The sequence below is a fragment of the Sminthopsis crassicaudata genome, chromosome X (genome assembly GCF_048593235.1).
Source record: "Sminthopsis crassicaudata isolate SCR6 chromosome X, ASM4859323v1, whole genome shotgun sequence".
Taxonomy (NCBI): domain Eukaryota; kingdom Metazoa; phylum Chordata; class Mammalia; order Dasyuromorphia; family Dasyuridae; genus Sminthopsis; species Sminthopsis crassicaudata.
The window spans coordinates 61249973-61272864 of NC_133623.1; positions in this window are offsets into that span (position 1 = coordinate 61249973).

The window sequence follows — 22892 nt, forward strand, 5'->3', positions numbered from 1 at the left end:
CTCCCCCTTCTAGGGCTCAGTTTCCTCCCTTGGAAGATGAGGAGGCTAAAATAAATCAAGGGAGGGGTTCTTAACTCGAGGCCCACAGAAAGGGGGGGTGGCTATGAATAGATTTCAGGAGGTCCATGAACCTGACTGGCTTTGCAGAGCCCCCTGCCATCTTGGTTTCTTGTAACATTTGGTCCATGGCTATGAATGAGTTAACAAATAAATAAGAAATTGGTTCAGTGTGAAGGCATTTTGGAAATGTTAGCATGGTATAAAAACACTGGTTCTTGTCAGAAAGCTTTCGTGAGAGACAGTTTATGATATATTGGGGAGCACAAGATCAGGTGTCCAAAATGGCAATCCAACTAGCAGAGGGATAGAGTCTTGGTGCTGGTTCCTATGAAGCAGGGACTCTTAAGAGACCCGGGAGGACCGTGACTCTGTGGGAGAAACAAAGGGAACACCTTGTGCTTTCCACTCCATCATCCCCAGGTACAGGCAGCCCTTGGCTTGTGGCCCTCGAGGGCTTCCGGGTCGGGCGGCCCGTGTGCCAGGCTCCATTGGCACAGCAAGAGTTAAGGATCCGAGGCCTCCTTGCTGCCTGCCCGGGTCCCTCCAGCCCTGGTCTGAGAGGCTTGATGTCATTTTCAGCAAATCACAGGCTGAGATGATCAGCAGCATCAGCAGCCTCGGCAGTAAAGGCCAGTCTGGTGCCTGCTTCAGTGGGAGGCGGCATGGTCTAGTGGTAAGAGAGCTGGCTTCCAGTGCCAGTAGGACCCGGAGTTCTAACCCCGCTCTTCCACTGCCTGCCGTGTGGCCTTGAGCAAGCTGCTTGACCTCCCGGGTGCTTTTTTTTTGCCCTCCCACCTGCCACAGTCCGGCACCTGCCCAAAGCAGGCATTCTCCTTTTTCTCATGGGCTCTGCCTCTCAGCCCATCGGAGGGGACTCCTTTGGGGCCCACCGGGCACGTCATATAGTTCAGGGGTCCCCGGCCTCCTCATTATTAAAGGGGGGAGAGGGGCCTCCATAGGCCCTGAGGTCCCTTCCAGCTCCAGCCCCAGGAGCCTGTATGTGCCCTTGGCCCAGCCTGTCCCCCTCTCTGGGGCCCACTACTTCTTGTGCAAAATGAGGGGGTTGGACAGAGCAGTGGTTCTTCACCTGGGGTCTACTGGTAGGGGGCCCAGGGTCAGATGGCAGGGGGTCCACAAATCTGGATGGGGGGAAATATCCCTTATTTTCAGCAGCCCTGAACTCTACTGGTGTATTCCTTCTCCGGAATGACTGCCCAAAGGGGTCCGTGCCCCCAAAGGGTTAGGAGCTCCTGGCCAAGATGGCCTCAGAGGTCCCTTCTAGCCCTAGAGCTTTTGTGTGATTTGGGGAAATCATCTTTGCTGTGTCTCATTTTCCTTCTTTGTAAAAAGAGAGGATTGAACTAAGAGGTCTCAGAGGTCCCTTCTAGCTCTGGAGCAATGAATTTTGTGTGTCTTTGAACAAGTAATTATTCCTGTGTTTCAGTTTGTTTCTATGCAAAAAGAGGGGATTGATATAAAAAGTGTGAGAGATCCTTTCTAGCTCTAGAGCTGGGAGCTTTTGTGTGACTTTAGGGAAGCATTTTTCCTGTGACTCAGTTTCTTTGTAAAAAGAGGGGACTGAATTAAAGGCCTTGGAGGTCCCTTCTAGCTCTGGAGCCAGGAGCTTTTATTTGACCTTGGACAAGTAATTTTTCTTGTGTCTCACTTTCTCTTCAGTAAAGAGAGAGGATTGAACTAAAAAGCCTCAGTAATTTTCCTGTGTCTCAGTTTCCTTCTCTGTAAAAAGAGAGGATTTAACTAGAACTCCTCAGAGATCCCTTCAAACTCAAGAGCTAGGAGCCTATGAGGGACTTTGGGTAAGTAATTTTTCCTTTGCCTCAATTTCATTTTTTCTTTCTTTTTATTTTTTGTAAAAAAAAAAAAAAAAAAAAAAAGACGTGATTGAAGTAAAATTTGTGAAAAGTCCCTTGTAGTTCTAGAGCTAGGGAGCTTCTGGCTTACTTTGTGTAAATAATTTTTTCTGTGCCTCAATTTATTTATTTTTGGGTTTTTTTTGGTAAAAAAAAAAAAAAAGAGGAGATTGAACTGAAAAATCCTCAGAGGTCCCTTCAACCTCTACAGCTAGGAACTTTTGCGTGATTTGGGGTAAATAATTTTTCCTGTGCCTCAATTTCTTTTCTTCTTAAAAGAGGGTATTGAACTAAAAAGTCTCAGAGGTTTCTTGTAGCTCTAGACCAAGGAGATTTTGTATCATTTGGGGCAATTATTTTTTCCTGTACCTCAATTTTTATTTTGGTCAAAAAGTGGGGATTGAACCTCTGAGGCCTCAAAGGTCTTTAGTAGCTCTAGATCTAGGAGCTTTTGTGTGACTTTGGGTAATTTTTCCTGTATCTCAATTTTTTCTTTTTGTAAAAAAGAGGGGTTTTGATTGAAATTCCTCAGAGGTTCCTTGTTGCTCTAGATCTAGGAACTTTTGTGTCACTTTGGGCAAGTAATTTTTCCTGTGCCTTACTCTCCTTCTCTGTAAAAAGAGATTGAACTAAAAGGCCCCATAGGTCCTTTCCAGCTTTAGGGCTAAGAGCTTTTGTGTGACTTTGTGTAAGTCATTTTTCCTGTGGTTCAGTTTATTTCTCTGTAAAAAGAGGGGATGGAACACTGGGGAATCATTTTTTCCTGTGTCTCAGTTTTCTCCTGTGTAAAAAGGTCTTGCTCTAAAAGGCCTCAGAGGTCCCTTGTAGCTCTAGGGCTAGAAGCTAGATGACTTTGGTTAAGTAATTTTTCCTGTGACTCAGTTGTTTCCTCTGTAAAAAGAGGAGATTGAAGTAAAATATCTTAAAGGTCCCTTATAGTTGTAGAGTAAGGAGCTTTTGTGTGATTTGGGGTATTTTTCCTGTGACTCAGTTTCTATCTCTGTAAAAAGAGGGGACTGAACTAAAAGGAATTAGAGGTCTCTTCTAGCTGTGGAGCTAGGAGCTTTTGTGATCTTGGGTAAGGTAATTTTTCTTGTGTCTCAGTTTCTTCTTGTGTAAAAAGAGGGGTTTGAATTTTGGGCAAGTCATTTTTCCTGTGTCTCAGTTTTCTATTTTGTAAAAAGAGAGGTTTGAACTGAAGGACCTCATAGGTGGGTTCTCGCTCTAGGGCCTGCAGCTTTTTGTGACTTTCAGTATTATTTTTCCTTTCTTTGTAAAAAGAGGGGATTGAACTAAAAAGTCTGAGGTCTCTCTCTTTTTTTTTTTTTTTAATATTTAACTCCTCAGAGGTCCCTTCTAACACTAAAGCTAGCTAGGGGCTTCTATTTGGCGTTGGATAAGTAATTTTTTGTGTGCCTTGATTTCTTTCTTTCTTTCTTTTTCTTTTTCTTTCTTTTCTTTTTTTTTTTTTTGTAAAAAGGAGGGGATTGAACTAAAAGGCCTCAGAGTTCCTTTCTAAATATAGAGCAAGGAGCTTCTCTGTGACTTTGGGCAAGTAATTTTTCCTGTCTCAGTTTCCTCCTCTGTAAAAAAGGGGGATTGCACTAAAAGACCTCAGAGGTTCCCTTCTAGCTTTAAAAGTAGGAACTTTTCAGTGACTTCGGGTAAGTCATTTTTCCTCTGTTTCAGTTTTCTATTTTGTAAAAAGAGGGGTTGGAACTGAAGGGCCTCATAGGCCCCCTCTCCCTCTAGGGCCTGTAGCTTTGGTGTGACTTTCAACATTATTTTTCCTATGGCTCAGTTTCTTTCTTTGTAAAATGAAGGGATTGAACTAAAAAGTCTGAGGTCTCTTCTACCTTTAGAGCAAGGAGATTTGTGTTATGTGCGTGGAGCAAGTAATTTCTCCCGTACCTCAGTTTCTTTTCTTTTCTTTTTTTTGTAAAAAATTAAACTCCTTAGACGTCCCTTCCAACTCTAAAGGTTGGGGCTTCTGTTTGGCTTTGGGCAAGTAATTTTTCCTGTGTCTGTTTCCTTCTCTGTAAAAAGAGGGGATTGAACTAAAAGTCTCAGGGTCCTTCTAGCTTTAGAGCTAGGAGGTTTTGTGTGACTTTGGGCAAGTAATTTTTCCTGTCTCAGTTTCTTCCTCTGTAAAAAAGGGGATTGCACTAAAAGACCTTAGAGGTCCCTTGGTGCTTTAGAACTAGGAGCTTTTGTGTGACTTTGAGTAAGTTATTTTTCCTGTGCCTCAATTTCTCTTTCTGTAAAAAGAGGGGATTGAACTAAAAGTCTCAGAGGTCCGTTCTACCTTTAGAACAAGGAGATTTGTGTTATGTGTGTGGGGCAAGCGATTTCTCCTGTACCTCAGTTTGTTTGTTTGTTTGTTTCTTTTTTTTTCTTTTTTTTTTTTTTATAAAAAAGGGGGGATTGAAATTAAACTTCTCAGAGGTCCCTTTGAACTAACTCTAGAGCTAGGAGCTTTTGTGCGACACTTTGGTTAAGTATATTTTCCTGTGACTCAGTTGTTTCTTCTGTAAAAAGAAGGGTTTGAACTAAAGGGCCTCATAGGTCCCTTCTAGCTCTAGGGCCTGTAGCTTTTGTGTGACTTTCAGCATTATTTTTCCTATGGCTCAGTTTCTTTCTTTGTAAAAAGGGGGGATTGAACAAAAAAGTTTCAGAAGTCTCTTCTACCTTTAGAGCAAGGAGATTTGTGTTATGTGCGTGGGGCAAGTAATTTCTCCGGTACCTCAGTTTCTTTTCTTTTCTTTTTTTTGTAAAAAATTAAACTCCTTAGACGTCCCTTCCAACTCTAAAGGTTGGGGCTTCTGTTTGGCTTTGGGCAAGTAATTTTTCCTGTGTCTGTTTCCTTCTCTGTAAAAAGAGGGGATTGAACTAAAAGTCTCAGGGTCCTTCTAGCTTTAGAGCTAGGAGGTTTTGTGTGACTTTGGGCAAGTAATTTTTCCTGTCTCAGTTTCTTCCTCTGTAAAAAAGGGGATTGCACTAAAAGACCTTAGAGGTCCCTTGGTGCTTTAGAACTAGGAGCTTTTGTGTGACTTTGAGTAAGTTATTTTTCCTGTGCCTCAATTTCTCTTTCTGTAAAAAGAGGGGATTGAACTAAAAGTCTCAGAGGTCCGTTCTACCTTTAGAACAAGGAGATTTGTGTTATGTGTGTGGGGCAAGCGATTTCTCCTGTACCTCAGTTTGTTTGTTTGTTTGTTTCTTTTTTTTTCTTTTTTTTTTTTTTATAAAAAAGGGGGGATTGAAATTAAACTTCTCAGAGGTCCCTTTGAACTAACTCTAGAGCTAGGAGCTTTTGTGCGACACTTTGGTTAAGTATATTTTCCTGTGACTCAGTTGTTTCTTCTGTAAAAAGAAGGGTTTGAACTAAAGGGCCTCATAGGTCCCTTCTAGCTCTAGGGCCTGTAGCTTTTGTGTGACTTTCAGCATTATTTTTCCTATGGCTCAGTTTCTTTCTTTGTAAAAAGAGGGGATTGAACAAAAAAGTTTCAGAAGTCTCTTCTACCTTTAGAGCAAGGAGATTTGTGTTATGTGCGTGGGGCAAGTAATTTCTCCCGTACCTCAGTTTCTTTTCTTTTCTTTTTTTTGTAAAAAATTAAACTCCTTAGACGTCCCTTCCAACTCTAAAGGTTGGGGCTTCTGTTTGGCTTTGGGCAAGTAATTTTTCCTGTGTCTGTTTCCTTCTCTGTAAAAAGAGGGGATTGAACTAAAAGTCTCAGGGTCCTTCTAGCTTTAGAGCTAGGAGGTTTTGTGTGACTTTGGGCAAGTAATTTTTCCTGTCTCAGTTTCTTCCTCTGTAAAAAAGGGGATTGCACTAAAAGACCTTAGAGGTCCCTTGGTGCTTTAGAACTAGGAGCTTTTGTGTGACTTTGAGTAAGTTATTTTTCCTGTGCCTCAATTTCTCTTTCTGTAAAAAGAGGGGATTGAACTAAAAGTCTCAGAGGTCCGTTCTACCTTTAGAACAAGGAGATTTGTGTTATGTGTGTGGGGCAAGCGATTTCTCCTGTACCTCAGTTTGTTTGTTTGTTTCTTTTTCTTTTTTTTTTTTTTTATAAAAAAGGGGGGATTGAAATTAAACTTCTCAGAGGTCCCTTTGAACTAACTCTAGAGCTAGGAGCTTTTGTGTGACACTTTGGTTAAGTATATTTTCCTGTGACTCAGTTGTTTCTTCTGTAAAAAGAGGGGATTGAACTAAAGGGCCTCATAGGTCCCTTCTAGCTCTAGGGCCTGTAGCTTTTGTGTGACTTTCAGCATTATTTTTCCTATGGCTCAGTTTCTTTCTTTGTAAAAAGGGGGGATTGAACAAAAAAGTTTCAGAAGTCTCTTCTACCTTTAGAGCAAGGAGATTTGTGTTATGTGTGTGGGGCAAGTAATTTCTCCTGTATCTCAGTTTCTTTTACTTTTTTTTTTTTTTTTTTTTTTTTTTTTGTAAAAAATTAAACTCCTCCGAGGTCCCTTCCAACTCTAAAGCTAGGGTCTTCTGTTTGGCTTTGGGTAAGTAATTTTTTTGTGCCTCAATTTCTTATTCTGTAAAAAGAGGGGATTGAATTAAAAGATCTCAGACATTCCTTGTAGCTCTAGAGATACAAGATTTTGTGTAACTTTGCCAAAGTAATTTTTCCTGTGTCTCAGTCTGCTTCTTTGTAAAAAGAGGAGCTTGAACAAAAAGGCCCCATAGGTCCTTTCTAGCTTTAGGGCTAGGAGCTTTTGTGTGATTTTGTGTAAGTCATTTTTCTATGGTTTAGTTTCTTTCTCTAAAAAGAGGGGATGGGACACTGGGGAATTGTTTTTCCTTTGTCTCAGTTTCCTCTTGTGTAAAAAGGTGTTGCTCTAAAAGGCCTCAGAGGTCCCTTGTAGCTCTAGAGCTAGGACCTACTGGGTGACTTTATGTAAGTAATTTTTCCTGTGTCTCAGTTTCCTCCTCTGTAAAAAGAAGGTATTACACTAAAAGGTTTCAGAGATCCCTTTGAACTCTAGAGCTAGGAGCTTTCATGTGACTTTGACCATGTAAATTTTCCTGAGTCTCAGTTTCCTTCTGAGTCCCTTTGAGTTCTAAAGCTAGGAGCTTCTGTTTGACTTTAAAGTAATTTTTCCTGTACATCAATTTCTTTCTTTCTTTCTTTTTTCTTTTTTTCTTTTTGTAAAAAAAAGAGGGAATTGAACTAAAAAGCCTCAGAGGTCTCTTGTAGCTCTAGAGCAAGGAGTTTTTGTGTGATTTTGGCCAAGTAATTTTTCTTGTGTCTGTTTCCCCCTCAGTAAAAAGAGGGAATTGCACTAAAAGATCTCAGAAGTCACTTGTTCTTCTACAGCTAGGAGCTTTTGTGTGATTTTGGGTAAATAATTTTTCCTCTGCCTCAATTTCTTTTTCTGAAAAAAAAAAAAAAAAAAAAAAAAGGAGTGGGGTTGAACCAAAAGATCTCAGACATCCCTTGTAGCTCTAGAGCTAAGAGATTTTGCATGAATTTGCCAAAGTACTTTTCTTGTGTCTCAGTTTCTTTCTCTGTAAAATGACGGGATTGAAAGAAAAGGTCTCAGAGGTCCCTTCTAGCTTTAAAGCTAGGAGCTTTTGAGTGACGTTGGGCAAGTCATTTTTCCTGTGTTCTGTTTTCTCTTCTGTAACAGGAGGGAGTTATTGCACCAAAAGACCTCAGAGTTCCATTCTCTCGAGCTGAGCTTTTGTGTTGCTTTGAGCAAGCAATTTGTCCTGAGCCTTCGTTGTCCTTCTCAGTAAAAAGAAGGGAGGTCACTTTGAACTCTAAAGCTAGGAGCTTCTGTTTGACGTTTAAGTGATTTTTCCTGTACATCAATTTCTTTCTTTCTTTCTTTTTTTTTAAATTTTGTATAAAAAGAGGGAATTGGACTAAAAAGCCTCAGAGGTCTCTTGTAGCTCTAGAGCAAGGAGCTTTTGTGTGACTTTGGGTGAGTAATTTTTCTTTTGTCTCAATTTCCTCCCCAGTAAAAGAAGGAATTGCACTAAAAGACCTCAGAGGTCCCTTGTTGCTCAGCTAGGAGCTTTTGTGTAATTTTGGGTAATGTTTTTGTGCCTCAATTTCTTTTTCTGTAAAAAGAAGGGATTAAATTAAAAGATCTCGGACATCCCTCGAGCTATGAGATTTTATGTGACATTGCCTAAGTACTTTTCCCTGTGTTTCAGTTTCTTTTCTCTGTAAAACAATGGGATTGAACTAAGAAGTCTCAGAGGTGTCTTGTAGCTCTAGAGCAAGGAGATATTTTTTTTATTACTTGGGGCAAGTAATTTTTCCTGTACCTCAGTGTCTTTCTTTCTTTCTTTTCTTTTTTTTCTTTCTTTTTTTTTTTTTTTTTTTTTTTTTTTTTTGTTAAAAAGTGGAGATTGAACCTCAGAGCCCTCAGAGGTCTCTTTTGATCTAGAGCTAGGAGCTTTTTTGTGACTTTGGGTAAGTAATTTTTCCTGTACCTCAATTTTTTCTTTTGTAAAAAAGATGGGTTTGGATTAAAACTCCTCAGAGGTTCCTTGTTGCTCTAGATCTAGGAACTTTTAAGTGATTTTGGACAAGTCATTTTTCTTGTGTCTCAGTCTCCTTCTCTGTAAAAAGAGATTGAACAAAAAGGCCCCATAGGTCCTTTCTAGCTTTAGGGCTAGGAGCTTTTGTGTGACTTTGTGTAAGTTCTTTTTCTTTTGGTTGTTTCTTTCCCTGTAAAAAGAGGGGATGGAACACTGGGGAATCGTTTTTCCAGTCTCAGTTTCCTCCTCTGAAAAATAATGTCTTGCTCTAAAAAACCCAAGAGGTCCCTTGTAGCTCTAGAGTTAGGAGCTTTTGGATTTCATTGATTAAGTAATTTTCCCCGTGACTCTGTTGTTTCCTCTGTACAAAGAGGGGATTGAACTAAAAGGTGTTAAAGGTCCCTTGTAGCTTTAGAATAATGAGCTTTTGTGTGACTTTGAGTAAGTATTTTTCCTGTGACTCAGTTCCTTTCTCTGTAAAAAGAGGGGACTGAACTAAAAGGAATTAGAGGTCTTGTCTAACTCTGGAGCTAGGAGCTTTTGTGATCTTGGGCAGGCAATTTTTATCTCAGTTTCCTCCTCAGTAAAAAGAGGGAATTGCACTAAAAGTCCTCAGAAATCTCTTGTTATTCTAGAGCTAGGAGCTTTTGTATGATTTGGGGTAAATAATTTTTCTTGTGCCTCAATTTCTTTTTCTGTAAAAAGAGGGGATTGAACTAAAAGATCTCAGACATCCCTTGTTGCTTTAGAGCTACGAGATTTTGTGTGACTTTGCCTAAGTATTTTTTCCTGTGTCTGTTTCTTTATCTGTAATACAAAGGGATTGAACTAAAAAGTCTCAGAGGTTCCCTTCTCACTCTAGAGGTAGGAGCTTTTGTGTTTCTTTGAGCAAGCAACTTGTCTTGTGTCTTAGTTTTCCTCCTCAGTAAAAAGAGGGGCAGCCCCTTTGAACTTTAAAGCTAGGAGCTTCTGTTTGACTTTAAATAATTTTTCCTGCACATCAATTTCTTTTTCTTTTCTTTCTTTCTTTTTTTTTTTTTTAAAGAAGAGGGAATTGAACTAAAAAGCCTCAGAGGTCTCTTGTAGCTCTAGAGCAAGGAGTTTTTGTGTGACTTTGGGCAAGTAATTTTTCCAGTGACTCAGTTTCCTCCTCAGTAAAAAGAGGGAATTGCAGCAAAAGACCTCAGAAGCCTCTTGCTGTTGTAGAGCTAGGAGCTTTTGTATGATTTTGGGGGAATAATTTTTCCTGTGCCTCAATTTCCTCTTCTGCAAAAAGAGGTGATTGAAGTAACCGATCTCAGACATCCCTTGTAGCTCTGGAGCTAAGAGATTTTGTGTGACTTTGCCCAAGTACTTTTTCCTGTGTCTCAGTCTTTTTCTCTGTAAAACAACGGAAGTGAACTAAAAGATCTCTGAGGCCCCTTCTAGCTCTAGAACTAGGAACTTTTGTGTGACTTTGGGCTGGTAATTTTTCCAGTGTCCTAGTTTCTTTCTCAGAAAACTTTTTTTCTTTGGCTCAGTTTCTTTCTATGCAAAATGGGGATTGAACTAAAAGGTCTGAGAGATTCCTTCTAGCTGATCAGTTAGGAGTGTTTGTTATAGGCAAGAAATTTTTCCAGTGACTCAGTTTCCTCCTCAGTAAAAAAAGAGGACATTGCACTAAAAGACCTTAGGGGTCCCTTGCTGTTCTAGAGCTAGGAGCTTTTGTGTGATTTGGGGTAAATAATTTTTCCTGTGCCTCAATTTCTTTTTCTGAAAAAAAAAAAAAAAAAAGGAGTGGGGTTGAACCAAAAGATCTCAGACATCCCTTGTAGCTCTAGAGCTAAGAGATTTTGCATGAATTTGCCAAAGTACTTTTCTTGTGTCTCAGTTTCTTTCTCTGTAAAATGACGGGATTGAAAGAAAAGGTCTCAGAGGTCCCTTCTAGCTTTAAAGCTAGGAGCTTTTGAGTGACGTTGGGCAAGTCATTTTTCCTGTGTTCTGTTTTCTCTTCTGTAACAGGAGGGAGTTATTGCACCAAAAGACCTCAGAGTTCCATTCTCTCGAGCTGAGCTTTTGTGTTGCTTTGAGCAAGCAATTTGTCCTGAGCCTTCGTTGTCCTTCTCAGTAAAAAGAAGGGAGGTCACTTTGAACTCTAAAGCTAGGAGCTTCTGTTTGACGTTTAAATAATTTTTCCTGGACATCAATTTTTTTTTTTTTTTTTTTTTTTTTTTTTTTTTTTTTTTTTGGTAAAAAAAAGAGGGAATTGGACTAAAAAGCCTCAGAGGTCTCTTGTAGCTCTAGAGCAAGGAGCTTTTGTGTGACTTTGGGTGAGTAATTTTTCTTGTGCCTCAGTTTCTTATTCTGTAAAAAGAGGGGATTAAATTAAAAGATCTCAGACATCCCTTGTAGCTCTAGAGCTATGAGATTTTGTGTGACTTTGTCTAAGTACTTTTCCCCGTGTCTCAGTTTCTTTTCTCTGTAAAATGATGGGATTGAACTAAGAAGTCTCAGAGGAGTCTTGTAGCTCTAGAGCAAGGAGATTTTTTATTACTTGGGGCAAGTAATTTTTCAAGTACCTCAATTTCTTTTCTTTTCTTTTCTTTTCTTTTCTTTTCTTTTCTTTTCTTTTCTTTTCTTTTCTTTTCTTTTCTTTTCTTTTCTTTTCTTTTCTTTTCTTTTCTTTTCTTTTCTTTTCTTTTCTTTTCTTCCTTTCCTTCCTTTCTTTCCTTCTTTCCTTCCTTTCTTCCCTCCTTCCCTCCTTCCCTCCTTCCTTCCTTCCTTCCTTCCTTCCTTCCTTCGTTCCTTCCTTCCTTCCTTCCTTCCTTCCTTCCTTCCTTCCTTCGTTCCTTCCTTCCTTCCTTCCTTCCTTTCCTTCCTTTCCTTCCTTTGCTTCCTTTGCTTCCTTTGCTTCCTTTGCTTCCTTTGCTTCCTTTGCTTCCTTTCCTTCCTTTCCTTCCTTTGCTTCCTTTCCTTCCTTTCCTTCCTTTCCTTCCTTTCCTTCCTTTCCTTCCTTTCCTTCCTTTCCTTCCTTTCCTTCCTTTCCTTTCTTTTAAAAGTGGAGATGGAACCTCAGAGGTCTCTTTTGATCTAGAGCTAGGAGCTTTTATGTGACTTTGGGTAAGTAATTTTTCCTGTACTTCAATTTTTTGTTTTTGTAAAAAAGATAGGATTGGATTAAAACTCTGCAGAGGTTTCTTGTTGCTCTAGATCTAGGAACTTTTGAGTGACTATGGACAAGTCATTTTTCTTATGTCTCAGTCTCCTTCTCTATAAAGAGATTGAACTTAAAGGCCCCATAGGTCCTTTCTAGCTTTAGGGCTAGGAGCTTTTGTGTGACTTTGGATAAGTAATTTTTCCTGTGACTCAGTTGTTTGCTCTGTAAAAAGAAGGGATTGAACTAAAAGGTCTTTTTTTAAAATTATAGCTTTTTATTTACCAAATATATGCATGGGTAATTTTTCAGCATTGACAATTGCAAAACCTTTTGTTCCAATTTTTTCCCTCCTTTCCTCCCCAGATGGCAGGTTGACCAATACATGTTAAACATGTTAGAGTATAAATTAAATACAATATATGTATACATGTCCATACAGTTGTTTTGCTGCACAAAAAGAATCAGACTTTGAAACAGTGTACAAAATAGAGGGATTGGGAATTCTCTGTAGTGGTTCATAGTCAACTCTCAAGAGTTCTCTCGATGGGTGTAGCTGGTTCGGTTCATTACTGCTCTATTGGAACTGGTTTGGTTCATCTCATTGTTGGAGAGGGCCACGTCCATCAGAATACATCTTCATACAGTATTGTTGTTGAAGTGTACAATGATCTCCTGCTTCCACTCATTTCACTCACTATCAGTTCATCTAAGTCTCTGTATTCCTCCTGCTGGTCATTTCTTACAGAACAATAATATTCCATAATGTTCATATACCATAATTTACCCAACCATTCTCCAATGGATGGACATCCATTCACCTTCCAGTTTCTAGCCACTATGAAAAGGGCTGCCACAAACATTTTGGCACATCCAGGTCCCTTTCCCCTCCTCAGTATTTCTTTGGGATATAAGCCCAATAGCAGCAATGCTGGATCAGAGGGTATGCACAGTTTGATAACTTTTTGAGCATATGAACTAACAGGTCTTAATAGAGTAAGGAGCTTTTGTGTTACTTTGGATAAGTACTTTTTCTTGTGTCTCAGTTTCCTTCGCTGTAAAAAGAGATTGAACCAAAAGGCCCCTTTCTATTGTGAGAGCTGGGAGCTTTTGTGTGACTTTGTGTAAGTCATTTTTTCCCTATGGTTCAGTTTTTTTTCTCTGTAAAAAGAGGGATGGAACAATGGGGAATCATTTTTCCTGTGTCTCAGTTTCCTCCTCTGAAAAAAAGAGGGCATTGCACTAAAAGATCTCAGAGGTCCCTCGTTGCTGTAGTGCTAGGAGCTTTTGTGTGATTTGGGTTAAATAATTTTTTTTGCCTCAATTTTTTTTTTCTGTAAAAAGAGGGGATGGAACTAAAAGATCTCAGAGGTCCCTTGTAGCTCTAGAGCTACGAGATTTTGTTTGACTTTGCCCAAGTACTTTTTCCTGTGTCTCAGTTTTTCTATGTAAAATCAAGGGTGGGAACTAAAAGGTCTCAGAGGTTCCCTTCTAGCTTTAAAGCTAGGAGCTTTTGAGTGACTTTGGGCAAGTCATTTTTCCTGTTTCTCAGTTTTCTGTTTTGTAAAAAGAGGGGATAGAACTAAAGCTTGTGTGTGACTATCAGCATTATTTTCCTATGGCTCGGTTTCTTTGTATAAAGAGGGCAGTGAACTAAAAAGTCTCAGGGGTCTCCTCTACCTTTAGTGCAAGGAGATTATGTGTTATGTGTGTGGGGCAAGTAATTTCTACTGTACCACAGCTAATTTTTTTTTTTTTTGGTAAAAAAGGGGGGATTGAAATTAAACTCCTTAGAGGTCCCCTCCAACTCTAAAGCTAGGGGCTTCTGTTTCACTTTGGGTAAGTAATTTTTCCTGTGCCTCAATTTTTTTTCTTTGTAAAAAAGAGGGGGTTGAACTAAAAGGCCTCAGAGTTCCCTTCCTATGTCTCAGTTTCCTTCACTGTAAAAAGAGGGATTGAACTAAAAAGTCTCGGGGACTTTCTAGCTCTAGAGCTAGGAGGTTTTGTGTGACTTTGGGCAAGTAATTTTTCTTGTGTCTCAGTTTCCTCCTCTGTAAAAAAGGGGATTGCACTAAAATACCTCAGAGGTCCCTTGGTGCTTTAGAGCTAGAAACTTCTGTGTGACTTGAAGTAATTTTTCCTGTGCCTCAATTTCTCTTTCTGTAAAAAGAGGGGATTGAACTAAAAGTCTCAGAGGTCCGTTCTACCTTTAAAACAAGGAGATTTGTGTTATGTGTGTGGGGCAAGCCATTTCTCCTGTACCTCAGTTTGTTTGTTTGTTTGTTTCTTTTTTTTTTTTTTTTGTAAAAAAGGGGGAATTGAAATTAAACTCCTCAGAGGTCCCTTTGAAGGAACTCTAGAGCTAGGAGCTTTTGTGTGACACTTTGGTTAAGTACTTTTTCCTGTGACTCAGTTGTTTCCTCTGTAAAAAGAGGGGATTGAACTAAAGGGCCTCATAGGTCCCTTCTAGCTCTAGGGCCTGTAGCTTTTGTGTGACTTTCAGCATTATTTTTCCTATGGCTCAGTTCCTTTCTCTGTAAAAAGAGAGGATGGAAGACTGGGGAATAGTTTTTCTTGCGTCTCAGTTTCCTCCTGTGTAAAAAGGTCTTGCTCTCAAAGGCCTCAGAGGTCCCTTGTGGCTCTAGAGCTAGGAGCTTTTGGGTGACTTTGGTTAAGTAATTTTTCCTGTGTCTCAGTTTCTTTCTCTGTAAAACGAAAGGATTGAACTAAAAGGTCTCTGAGGTTCCCTTCTAGCTTTAAAAGTAGGAGCTTTTCAGTGGCTTTGGGTAAGTCATTTTTCCTCTGTCTCAGTTTTCTATTTTGTAAAAAAGAGGGGTTTGAACTAAAGGGCCTCATAGGTGGCTTCTAGCTCTAAAGCTTCTGTTTCACTTTGGATAAGTAATTTTTTTGCATGACTTTCAGCATTATTTTTCCTATGACTCAGTTTCTTTCTTTGTAAAATGAAGGGATTGAACTAAAAAGAGATTGAACAAAAAGGCCCATAGGTCCTTTCTAGCTTTAGAGCTAGGAGCTTTTGGGTGACTTTGTGTAAGTCCTTTTTCCTGTAGTTCAGTTTCTTTCTCTGTAAAAAGAGGGGATGGGACACTGGGGAATCGTTTTTCTTGTGTCTTATTTCCTCCTGTGTAAAAAGAAGGTCTTCCTTTGTAGCTCTAGAGCTAGGAGCTTTTGGGTGACTTTGGTTAAGTAATTTTTCCTGTGACTCAGTTGCTTTCTCTGTAAAAAGAGGAGATTGAACTAAAAGGTCTTAAAGGTCCCTTGTGACTGTAGAGTAAGAAGCTTTTTGTGACTTTAAGTAAGCACTTTTTTCCTATGACTCAATTTCCTTCTCAGTAAAAAGAGGGAATTGCACTAAAAGACCTCAGAAATGTCTTGTTACTCTAGAGCTAGGAGGTTATGTGTGATTTTTGGGTAATAATTTTTCCTGTACCTCAATTTCTTTTTTTTTTCCCTGAAGCTGGGGTTAAATGACTTGCCCAGGGTCACACAGCTAGGAAGTGTTAAGTGTCTGAGGCCAGATTTGAACTCAGGTCCTCCTGAATTCAGGGCTGGTGCTCTATCTACTGTGCCACCTAGCTGCCCCCCTGTGCCTCAATTTCTTTCTTTGTAAAAAGAGGGGATTTAATTAAAAGATCTCTGACATCCCTTGTTGCTCTGGAGCTAAGAGATTTTGTGTGACTTTGCCCAAATCCTTTTTAATGTGTTTCAATTTCTTTCTTTGTAAAACGACAGGAGTGAACTAAAAGGTCTCAGAGGCCCCTTCTAGCTCTAGATCTAGGAACTTTTTTTTTTTTATTTTTTTTTTATTATATATATATATATATTTTATAATATTATCCCTTGTATTCATTTTTCCAAATTACCCCCCCTCCCTCTATTCCCTCCCCCCGACGACAGGCAATACCATACATTTTACATGTGTTACAATATAGTCTAGGTACAATACATGTGTGCAAATATCATTTTCTTGTTGCACAATAAACTTTAGATTCCGAAGGTACATGCAACCTGGGCAGACAGATATTAGTGCTAACAATTTACATTCATTTCCCAGTGTTACTTCTCTGGGTGTAGCTACCTCTGTCCATCATTGATCAACTGGAAGTGAGTTGGATCTTCTCTATGTTGAAGATTTCCACTTCCATCAGAATACATCCCCATACAGTATTGTTGTTGAAGTGTACAGTGATCTTCTGGTTCTGCTCATTTCACTCAGCATCAGTTGATGTAAGTCTCTCCAGGCCTCTCTGTATTCCTCCTGCTGGTCATTTCTTAAAGAACAATAATATTCCATAACCTTCATATACCACAATTTACCCAACCATTCTCCAATGGATGGGCATCCATTCATTTTCCAGTTTCTAGCCACTATGAAAAGAGCTGCCACAAACATTTTGGCACATACAGGTCCCTTTCTCATCTTTAGTATTTCTTTGGGATATAAGCCCAGTATTAGCACTGCTGGATCAGAGGATATGCACAGGTTGATAACTTTTTGAGCATATGAACTAACAGGTCTTAAAGGTCCCTTGTAGCTAAAGAGTAACTTATATAGTGTGACTTTGGGTAAGTACTTTTTCTTGTGTCTCAGTTTCCTTCTCTGTAAAAAGAGATTGAACAAAAAGGCCCCATAGGCCCTTTCTATCTTGAGGGCTAGGAGCTTTTGTGTGACTTTGGGTAAGTCATTTTTCCTGTGGTTCAGTTTTTCCCCTGTATTGTTTTTCCAGTGCCTCAGTTTCCCCCTCTGAAAAAAGAGGGGATTGCACTAAAAGATCTCAGAGGTCCCTTGTAGCTCTAGAGCTAAGAGATTTTGTTTGACTTTGCCCAAGTACTTTTTCCTGTGTCTCAGTTTTTCTATGTAAAATCAAGGGTGGGAACTAAAAGGTCTCAGAGGTTCCCTTCTATTTTTAAAGCTAGGAGTTTTTGAGTGACTTTGGGCAAGTCATTTTTCCTGTGTCTCAGTTTTCTGTTTTGTAAAAAGAGGGGATAGAACTAAAGCTTGTGTGTGACTTTCAGAATTATTTTTCCTATGGCTCAGTTTCTTTGTAAAAAGAGGGCATTGAACTAAAAGTCTCAGAGGTCTCCTCTACCTTTAGAGCAAGGAGATGTGTGTTATGTGTGTGGGGCAAGTAATTTCTCCTGTACCTCAGTTATTTTTTTTTGTAAAAAAGGGGGGATTGAAATTAAACTCCTCAGAGGTCCCTTCCAGCTCTAATGCTTTGGGTAAGTAATTTTTTTGTGCCTCAATTTCTTATTCTGTAAAAAGAGGGGATTAAATTAAAAGATCTCAGACATTCCTTGTAGCTCTAGAGGTAAGAGATTTTGTGTAACTTTGTCAAAGTAATTTTTCCTGTGTCTTAGTCTCCTTCTCTGTAAAAAGAGGAGATTGAACTAAAAGTCCCATAAGTCCCTTCTAGCTTTAGGGCTAAGATCTTTTGTGTGACTTTGAGTAAGTATTTTTCCTGTGACTCAGTTCCTTTCTCTGTAAAAAGGAGGGACTGAACTAAAAGGAATTAGAGATCTCTTCTTGATCTGGACCTAGGAGCTTTTGTGATCTTGTTCAGGCAATTTTCCCTGTGTCTCAGTTTTCTTCTCTGTAAACTCTAAACTCTATAGCTAGGGGCTTCTGTTTGATTTTAAATATTTTTTCCTGTAGATCAATTTCTTTCTTTTTCTTTTCTTTTCTTTTTTGTATAAAAAGAGGGAATTGAACTAAAAAGCCTCTGAGGTCTCTTGTAGCTCTAGAGCAAGGAGCTTTTGTGTGACTTTGGGCAAGTAATTTTTCCAGTGACTCGGTTTCCTCCTCAGTAAAAAGAGGGAATTACATTAAAAGACCTCAGAAATCTCTTGTTGCTCTAGAGCTAGGAGGTTATGTGTGATTTGGGGTAAATAATTTTTCCTGTGCCTCAATTTCTTCTTCTGTTAAAGAGGGGATTTAACTAAAAGCTCTCAGAGGTTCCCTTCTAGCTTTGAAGGTAGAAGCTTTTGTGTGACTTTGGGCAAGTCATTTTTCCTGTGTCTCAGTTTCCTTCTCTGTAAAAAGAATGGATTGAACTAAAAAGTCTCGGAGTCCTTCTAGCTCTAGAGCTAGGTGGTTTTGTGTGACTTTGAATAAGTAATTTTTCCTTTGCCTCAATTCCTTTTCTTTTTTTAATATAAGAAAGATGGGTTTGAACTAAAAGGCCTCAGAGGTCCCTTGTAGCTCTCCGGCTAGAGAGCTTTGTGTGTGACTTTGGACCAGTAACTCTAGAAGTAGAAACTTTTGTATGATTTTGAGTAAGTAGTTTTTTCTGTGCCTCAATTTTTTTTTTTTTGTAAAAAGGGGATTGAACTAAAAGATCTCAGAAATCCCTTGTTGCTCTAGAGCTAATAGATTTCGGGTGACTTTACCTAAGTACTTTGTCCTGTGTCTCAGTTTCTTTCTCTGTAAAAAGAGGGATGTGAAGTAAAAAGCTTCATAGGTCCTTTCTACCTCTAGGTCTGGGAGCTTTTGCGTGACTTTGCAAATCATTTTTCCTATGGCTTAGTTTCTTTCTCTGTAAAAAGAGGGGATAGAACTTTGGGCAAGTCATTTTTCCTGTGTCTCAGTTTCCACCTCTGTGAAAGATGAGATTGAACTAAAAGTCCTCAGAGGTCCCTTTGAACTCTAGAGGTAGGAGTTTTCATGTGACTTTGGGTAAGTAATTTTTCCTGTGATTTAGTTTCTTTCTCTGTAAAAACAGGGGATTGCACTAAAATGCCTTAGAGATCCCTTCCAGCTCTAGAGCAAGGAGGTTTTGTGTGATTCTGGGCAAATTATTTTTCCTGTGACTCAGTTTCTTTCTATGCAAAAAAGGGGATTGAACTAAAGGGTTTGAGAGATTCCTTCTAGTTGAAGAGCTAGGAGTGTTTATGATCTTGGACAAGTAATTTTTCCAGTGCCTCAGTTTCCTCCTATGTAAAAAGAGGGGATTGAACTAAAACTTCTCAGAGGTGTCTTTGAACTCTAAAGCTAGGAGTTTTTGTGTGACTTTAGGAAAGTAATTTTTCCTATGGCTTAATTTCTTTCTCTGTGAAAAGAGGGGATTGATCTAAAAGGACTCAAAGATCCCTTTCAGCTCTAGGGCCAGGGGCTTTTGTGTAACAGTGGGTAATTAATTTTTCCTGTGCTCAATTTCTTTTTTTTAATATGTAAAAATGCGAGGATTGAACTAAAAGGTCTCAGAGGTCGCTTTTAATTCTAGAACTAGGAACTTTTGTGTGACTTTGTTCAAGTAATTTTTCCTATGTCTTAGTTTCATCCTCTGTAAAAAAAAAAAAAAAAAAAAAAAAAAAAAGGGATTGAACAGAAAGGTCTGAGAGATCCCTTCTTGCCCTAGAGCTAGGAGCTTTGGGCAATTAATTTTTCCTGCAACAGTTTTTTTTTTCTTTGTAAAGCAGGTATTGAACTAAAAAGCCTCAGAGGTCCCTTCCAGCTTTAGAGCAAGGAGGTTTTGTGTGACTGGGCAAATAATTTTCCCTCAGTTTCTTTCTTTGCAAAAAGATGGGATTGAACTAAAAGGCCTGAGAGGTCCCTTGTAGCTCTAGAGCAAGGAGCTTTTTGTGAGATTTTGTTCAAGTAATTTTTCCTGCCACTCAGTTTCTTTCTCTGTACAAAGAACAGATTGAACTAAAGTCCTCAGAGACCCCTTCTAGCTCTAGAGCTGGGAGTTTTTGTGTAACTTTGGGTGATTAATTTTTCCTGTGTCTTGGTTTTTTCTTCTATAAAAAGAGTGGATTAATTGGAACTGTGCCCAAAGAGTCATAAAATTGTGCATACCCTTTGACCCAGCAGAGTTACTACTGGGCTTATATCCCAAAGAAATACTAAAGAGGGGAAAGGGACCTGTATGTGTAAGAATGTTTGTGGCAGCCCTCTTTGTGGAGGCCAGAAACTGTGGACACTGAGTGGCTGACCATCAATTGGGGAATGGCTGAATAAACTGTGGTATATGAATGTTATGGAATATTATTGTTCTGTAAGAAATAACCAGCAGGAGGAATGCAGAGAGGCTTGGAGAGACTTACAGGAAATGATGCTGAGGGAAATGAGCAAAACCAGGAGATCACGATTCATGGCAACCAGAAGATTATATGATGTTCTATTCTGATGGGTGTGGCTCTTTGCAACAATTAGTTGAATGAGACCATTTTCCTACAGTCTTGTGATGAAGAGTCATCTACACCCAACAGAGGATTGTGGGAACTGAGGGTGGACCACAACATAGCACTTTGACTATTTTTGTTGTTGTTTGTTTGCATTTAATTTTCTTTCTCATTTTTTCTTGTTTGATTTAATTTTTCTTTTGCCACAAGGTAATTGTATAAATATGTAGGCATTTATGGAATTTAATAGATATTTCTACCATGTATAACATTGAATCTCTTGCCATGAAGGGGAGGGGTTGGAGAAGGGCATGGAAATTGGAAAACAAGGTTTTGCAAGGGTTAATGTTGAAAAATTATCCTTGCACATGTATACACATACTGTATTTAAGTTAGACTTTAACATATTTAACATTTATTGGTTCATTTGCCATCTGGGGGAGGGGGAAGGAGGGGAAAAATTAGAACAAAAGATTTGGCAATTGTCATTGCTGTAAAATTACCCATTTATATATCTGGTAAACAAAAAGCTATAATAAAAAATTAAAAATTTAAAAAATTTAAAAAAAGAAAAGAAAAATTATTCATGCATATGTTGTGAAAAGAAACCTTTAATTAAAAAAAAAAGGGGGGATTAAATTAAAAAGCTTCAGAGGTCCCTTCTAGCCCCAGAGCTGGGAGTTTTTGTGTGCCTTTGGGCAAGTAATTTTTCATGTGCTCAGTTTCTTTGTAAAAAGAAGGTATTGCTCTAAAAGGCCTCAGAGGTCCCTTGTAGTTCTAGAGCTAAGAGCTTTTGTGTGGCTTTGGGTAAATCATTTTTTCTGTGTCTCTGTTTCCTCCTGTGTAAAAAGAGGGTATTAAAGCTTCCTGACTTTCCTTGGAGCTCTAAAACTACAATCCTATGCTCTTTTCCTGAACACTTCTGTTCCCTTTCAGTTCTAGGCTTAGGTTCCTGTGGCCACTGCAGACAATCTGGCTACTCCCAGATAAGGGCCCTCAACTTCCTGCTGCCACTTTGGAGTAGTCTCAGATCCAGTTTAGCCTCTGGAGACTCTCCTTCATTCACTGAAAGCCTAGCATTTTCAACTGTCCCCTCAAAGACACCCCAAGTGTTGCCCTTTTTTGGTCTTAGTGATCCCAGGATCTACAGTTGGAACTGATCTCAGAATTTTTGTAATCTAACCCCCTATTTGAGAGACTAATGGGCAGACTGGGAAAATGATTTGTCTCAGGGTCAATCACAAAGTGAACCAATGAGCAGACAGTGAGCACCTAGATGTGCTGGCTACTGGGTGCAGTGCCAGGGATTCGGCTCCCACGATTGCAAGTGCCTGCTAGCAGGAGGCTTACATTCTGCCTGGGCCAACAAGAAGTATCCGGGGAAGAAATACAAAGTGTTTTGAGAAGAAGTTCAGAAGAAGTTCCACGTTGAAGGAAGTTAAAAAGCTAACTAGGGTAGGACATGCTTCTTTCTGCTTTTTATCTCTTTGTTTCCCATTGACGTCATCCCTCTTTTATTTATTCAGATCCATAATTCTGAGGAGGGGTCCTGGACACAGAAAAAAATAAGAATTCTTGTTTTAGAGAGTGTTTCTCCTACCCCAACTCCATCTTAACCCAGAGACTGTTCTGTACCCATGGGCATTCTTTCTTTTAAACATTATATATATTTTTTAACTTCATCTTCATTTTTGAATGTAATCCTCCCTCCCTTCAGTGGGACATTCCTCATAGGAAAGATTTTTAATAAGCAAGAGGGGAAAAACCTAGTTCAGGTTAACCAATCAACACATCAACCCAGAATAACAGTCTATGTACTATGTGGCATCCATAATCTCCCACCTCTATAAGGAAGGGAAGGAGGTATATTTTCCCTCAAACCATTTTTCCATTTCCATGGCTGTTGTTCTCATGAATATTGTTTTTCTCAATGAAGAATACTTCTTAAAAAAAGAATCTCAGGCATTTCTGAACGTCTTGGGGGGGAACTATTTGCCTAAATTACAGTCTGTACACATTCAGGCAGAAGAAAGGTACAAGCTGTTTTCTTTATTTGCTCCTAGAGGCACCAGGAATTTTTTCTTCCTACGCATTTTAAAGATCTCAAAGTTTATTTATTTATTTATTTTTTTAACTCCCCCCCCCCTCCTTTTTTTTTTTTTTTTTTTTTTTTTTTTTAACTGAGGCAGTTGGGGTTAAGTGACTTGCCCATGGTCAGTGTTAAGTATCTGAGGTCACATTTGAACTCTGGTCCCCCTGAATTCAGGGCTGGTGCTCTGTCCATTGTTCCACCTAATTGCCCCTGACTCCCCTTTTTCATAGGATTGTAACTCTAGAGGTGGAAGGGACCTCAGAAACCACCTGGTCCAACCTTTTCATCTTACAGAGAAGGAAACTGAGGCTTGGGGAGAGAAAGTGACCTGCCTGTGCTCATACATGGGGGCTATAGATTGAGCTAGGAAGAACCTCAAAACAGGTAGTCTAATCTCCTCATCCTATACATGAGGAAACTAGGGAGGTTCTCAAGGTCATGGAGCTATCAAGCATCAGAGCAGAGATTTGCCATTAAGTCATCTGACTCCAGAGTGAACACTTGAGCATTATCTTTTTTTTTTATTAATGCTATAATTTTTTTGACAGTACATATGCATGGGTAATTTTTTTTTTACAACATTATCCCTTGTATTCATTTTCCCAAATTTTCCCCTCCATCCCTCCACTCCCTCCCCCAGATAACAGGCAATCCCATACATAATAAATGTGTTAAAGTATATCCTAGATACAATATCTGTGTGTAAAACCAAATTTCTTGTTGCACGGTAAGAATTGGATTCCGAAGGTATAAGTAACCTGCGTAGAAAGACAATAGTGCAGACATTTTACACTCATTTCCCAGTGTTCCTTCTCTGGGTGTAGTTGTTTCTGTCCATCATTGATCAACTGGAACTGAATTGGATCTTCTCTGTGTTGAAGATATCCACTCCCATCAGAATATATCTTCATACAGTATTGTTGTTGAAGTGTATAGTGATCTCCTGGTTCTGCTCCTTTCACTCAGCATCAGTTGATGTAAGTCTCTCCAAGCCACACTTGAGCATTATCAGCAGGAATTGCATCCATAAATGTGAAGCCCTTCCCCAGCAGCACTAATATTCTGTAATGCTCACTGGTTGACTCTCCTTATGGA